The sequence below is a fragment of the Mustela lutreola genome, chromosome 7, assembly GCF_030435805.1.
Source record: "Mustela lutreola isolate mMusLut2 chromosome 7, mMusLut2.pri, whole genome shotgun sequence".
NCBI lineage: Eukaryota > Metazoa > Chordata > Mammalia > Carnivora > Mustelidae > Mustela > Mustela lutreola.
Window position 1 is genome coordinate 128025640 of NC_081296.1, and position 5521 is coordinate 128031160.

Here is a 5521-nt window from a genome sequence, read left to right on the forward strand (position 1 = left end):
AAATTCAGGAACATTGTCAGAGACATGCATGTAGCCATTTTTTAATTTCATTTAATTTTTTATTTCCATTTATTTCTATGTTTTCACTAATTGATTAGTACTCCAATTTTATTATTTTTCTAATCACCAAGAAACAAATAATTTTTCTTGGAATTTAACTAAAGTATCTCACACAGGTAAAAAGAATGAAGACTTTGGCTCTTTTAACCCCATTTTGGGTATTATGGGATTCCATTTGCTAAATTTTTGTTTAGATTTTTGAAATATCCTTCATTAGAGAAATTGATCTATAGGTTTTTTTTTTTTATGTCCTTGATAGGTTTTGATAGAAGACTCATTCTCACTTAATAAAAAAGGAACTAAGAATTATTTTATCATTCTTAAGTAGAAGATTTTGTATTTAAATATTTGGAAGACTTTGCTAGTGAAATCATCTAAATCTGGAGATTTTTCCAGGGTTTTTAAAATAATAGACTTAATGTTCTGAACAGAAAAGAAATACTTTTGAGATTTGCCTATTTCTTTTTTCAGTTTTGGTAGGTTATGTTTTTCTAAAAATGTGGGCATCTAAATTGTCAAATTAAAATGCCTTATTTATTTTTATTTTCACAAATAATATTTTTAATTTGTCACCATTAAATGTCTGAATTTTAAACAGGCTCTTGGACTGGCATCCCAATCCATAAGCTCATTCAACTTTAACACTGATTTCATCCTCAGTAGCTTTTCCAGAACTACCACCTTCACCATGAAGCTCTTTGAGCTTTCTCAATTCAAACTTGGGATCCTTTAGCATTTTTACTTTTCTAACAAAGACATCACAGAGTGAGTAAATAGACTGAGTCTTTTCTATGTCTTTTCTGATGGCCTCTGGAATAAATTTACTGACCACTTCTTTTATTTGTCTGTACCTCTTGGGTCATGATTTCCATCATCTTTTTCCAAATTTGGTGGACCTGCTTTTGCTGAGCCCAAGAGGACTTCTGAATTTGATTGTTGCATTTTCTTTGTAAAACCAACACAAATGAGGTGAAGCCAATAACCTTCAGCAGTTTTGATATCAACATAAACTTCAGTCATGGTCTGTCATTTCTTGACCATGGAACAAACCCACTTTGTCACAGGGAAGATCCGTGCCATGGATATTGGGCAGTTTTTGCCCTGAGCATCCTTGGTAATTAGCTTGATTTTTATAAACACAACATTATACTGCAGATTACCAAGGCTTTTATCAATGAAAGAATATTCCAAACATAATATGCAATAAAATGAGTTGATACACGTAAAGTTCTCAAAATAAGCCTGACACCTATTCTTTATATACTTTTGGTATCATTATTATATTCTTATTTCCGTTTTCATCCAAGCAGTTGTGAAAATTACAATTTACATCCATTTCCAATATTGTGGCCACTCTCAGCATGTGGTTTTCAAACTTTTGTGTGTGTATGAATCATCAAGGGTGATTTCTAAATATTTTAAGTCAATATCTCACCTTTAAAAATTTTTAATGGTTTTATTTAATCATTCTGGTTAGAATTCAAAAATTACATTTCCAGTAATTACTCCAATTGTTTTCATGTTGGTGGCTTACAGAGTACTTTTTAAAATCCCTGCTGACAAGATTCTGTCTTTGACCAAACTGTAGTCAGATTTTTCTTGACTATGCCTCCATCTTGGCCTATAAAGGCTTGAGCAAACACTATTATAGTTCCTAACAGTTCCAGGCAGTATCCATAGGATGTCTCTAGTCCCTCTTAAAGTGCCTGCTTGAGAAAACTCAAGGCTGCCAAAAGAATTTACTGTCCATTGCAGCCAATGCCTGAAGACAGGCCCCTGTTTCCCAGTCTCTGCGTGAAGGGAGAAGCTTACCTTTGGTAAGTGCCTGTTAGCAAACCCATATGGACCACCTCTACCCCCTTCTCTGTCTTCATGATTTTTCACTTCCCCGACTGTTTTAACCCCAGACATTTCCCTTCCTACTTTCTATTCTCCTTTCAAAGGTCAGATCACCTCTGAACATCAGAATAGAGCTGAGCACTTTCCCCTATAGTCAGTAATTATTGAATACAATCTGTTCTCACTCCTTCAAATTAATGTCTGGCTGTGTTTATCTTTGACACTGCCCCACAATTAGTACTACTTTAATATAACTTTGAAATAAATCTTGTGATGCAAGACTCTTAAATTTTATCCAACTTTTTTTTTTCTTTTTTTTTTCTTTCTTTCTTTCTTTTTTTTTTTTCCTTTGGTCCTGCCACTAGGTACCTATGTGTTTTTTAAAACTCCCAGGTGGTTGCTGCTGAACAAAAAATTTAGACCCATAAATCTTACTGTGGTCTTGCTTTTTTTAACCATTAATGTAAAGGTTTTAATTTTGAACTCTCATTTTTGTTCAGTTTATATATAAGCTTATCCTTATGCCAGGGCCCTGCTGCCTTGACTAGTATAAATTTATAGCAAGTTTTGAAATTGGAAAATGTTTAAGTGCTTAACCTCATTCTCTTGTCAAGTAGTTTTGGCTAGTCTGCATCCTTTGCCTCTCCCTGTAAACTTTAGAATCAGCTTGTCAATTTCCATAACCCACAAGGCTTATAGGGGTTGTGAAATTGACTTAATTAAATCTATAGACCAATTCCTGGTGTATCGCCATTTGAAACTTCTGATTCATGAATATGGAACATCTCTCCACTTATTTAGATCTTCTTTCTCACAGGAGCATTTTGAAATTTTCAGTACACAGTCTTGCTCTGCTTTTGTTAATGTTACTTTTGAGAATTTTAGTGATTTTTTTTTCATGTAATTGTGAATGGCATTGTTTTTCTAATTTCATTTGCAAAAGTTCACTCCTAGTATAGAAATAAAATTGATGTTTCTGTATGGATGTTAAATCCTGTGATCTTGATCCTGACCTTATTTGAAAGTGTTGCTACTTTTTGTAACTTATTTGGATTTTCTACATACAGAATTAGGTCATCTGCAAATAAAACAATCTTCTTTCTTTTCAACTTGGATACCTTTTTTTTTCTTTTTTTAATCATTTTCTTTTTCTGTTTTTCTGTCTAATTCACTGCCTGTAACTTCAGTGCATGCGATGTTGAATAAAAGCGGTAAGAGCAGGCATCCTTGCCATTTTCCTAATATTAAGGGGGAAGCATTTGGTGTTTCACCAACTCAGTAAAGTTTTTACTTTAGTGGTGAAAGATCAAATGTTTTCCACCAAAATCATAAAAAAAGTTATAGCTATAGTACTTATGTAGATACTCTTTATCCATTTTAGGAAGTTCTATTCTTAATCTGTTAGAAGTTATCATCAGTGAATATAAGATTTTTCAAAAGGTATTTGTGCATTTATTAATATGATCATGAGGTTTTGCTACTTTATTAATATGGTGCCGTACATTAATTAATTTACAGATATTACACCAACATTGCATTCTTGAGACGAACCTCATTTGGGCATGGCATACATATAATCATTTTCCTATGTGGCTGGATTTATTTGCTAATATTTTCTTGAGGATTTTTGCAACCGTATTCATGAAATCTATTGTCTAGTACTTTATTATTATTATTGTTGATGTCTTTTTTTCCACTCTTGCTTCACAAAATGAATTAGGAAGTGGTCTCTCGCCCTTTATTTCTGAAAGAAATTTTTCCATTTCTCTTGCTTCTTTCCTCTCCTGGAGGAGTTCACAAGGCATTGTTATTACTTGCTCCTTATCATGACTAATTATATTCACCAGGCAGCCATGGGAGGCTGGTCTTTACTTAGAAGATATTTAGTCATTAATTTAATTTCATTTGTCATACATCTATTCATATATTTTATTTTTGTTGTTCTTATTTTTGTTCAGATTTAGTAATTTTTATCTTTTTAGTATTTTTTCCATTTTAATCACATTATACGATTTGTTGGCAAAATATTGTTCATAATATTCTCTTGTGATTTTTTAAAATTCTGTAAAATCAGTAGCACTAGCCTCCCTTTTATTTCTATTTTGGCAATTTGTGTCTACTCTTATTTTCTTGCCAACTGTAAGTAAATATTTGACAAGTATGTTGATTTTTTTCAAATAAAATTTTGGGGATTCTCTTTTGTAGTACTTTTTTCATATTTGAAATCATTTATTTCTTTTATCCTCTTTTAGGATTTATTTATTTTACAGAGAGAGAGAGAAAGGGAGAGAGAATGTGCACGCCTGTGCCTGAGAGTTGGGGGAGGGACAGGAGAGAGAGAATCTCAAGCAGACACCCCACTGAGCACAGAGACTAACTCTGCTGGATCCCATCACGCAAGAAAACATGACCTGAGCTGAAACCAAGAGTCTGATCAGCCACCCATGTGCCCTTATTTCTTTTCTAATTGTCTTTCTTTCTTTTTTCTTGTGTTATGTTTATTTTGCTCTTTTATTTTCTAGCTTTCTAAAATGAATTTATAAGTTATTTCTTTCAAATATTTCTTTTCAAATCCAGGCATTTCATTTATAAATTTTTTTTCTAAGCACTGTTTTAGATATGTGCCATGAATTTCTACATATTTTGTTTTCATTTTTGTTCAATTCAAAATGTTTTCTGATTTCCTTTTTGATTTATTCTTTAGTTCATTGGTTGCTTAGAAGTGTGCTGATTAATTTCCAAATATTTTTGGATTTCTCATGTTTTTTCTTTTTTGATTTCTAATGTAATTCCATAATGATTAGAGAACACACCTTATAGGAATCCAATTATTCTACATTTCTTGAGAATTCTTATGGCCTAGCACATAAATCTTTCCAAAATGCTGTTGGACAGTGTGTCCTATGAATTGCTCTTTGGTCATCTTCATCACTAATGTCTTTTATAATCTTATGTCTCATGTCGTTAATATTCTTGCTGATTTTCACTCTAACTGAGCTAATTATTAGCAGGAGTAGGACACTGAAGTGTCCAAATATTTTTGTTGCATTTTCTATTTATCCTTTAAGTTATCTAAATCTGCTACATGTTATTTTTTGGATCTTTTGTTAGGTGCATGAGTGTTTATAATAATTATGTCTCCCAAGTGAGTTGACTTTTTTTTAAGGTTTATTTATTTATTTATTTGACAGACAGAGACCACAAGTAGGTAGAGAGGCAGACAGAGAGAGAGGGAGAAGCAGGCTCCCCACTGAGCAGAGAGCCACCCACGTGTCCTGAGTTGATCTTTTATAATTAGAAAATGTCCATCTTGTATCTGAAAGCAATTTTTTTCCTATTGTCTTGTTTGATATTAGTGGTCACTCCAGCTCTCTCGTGGTTACTATTGCATGGTGACTCTCTTTTCCTCCTTTTACTTTCGATTAATTATGTCTTAGAATCTAAAGAGTGCCTCTTATAGGAGGTATACATTTGAATATAAAAGTTTTTTGTTTAAGTTTTTTATTAATTCTGACATCTTTGCCTTTTGATTAGAGTTTTTAATCCATGAATGCTTAATATCATTATTGACATGGTTGGATTTATATCTGTCATTTTGCTATTTGTTACCCATATGTTTCAC

General features: G+C 32.5%; 1 pseudogene; it reads right to left on the bottom strand.

Annotated features, from left to right (window-relative positions):
* Positions 1-688: 688 nt before the first annotated feature.
* LOC131837253 (small ribosomal subunit protein eS1-like) lies at positions 689-1901 on the bottom strand (annotated as a pseudogene).
* Positions 1902-5521: the final 3620 nt, after the last annotated feature.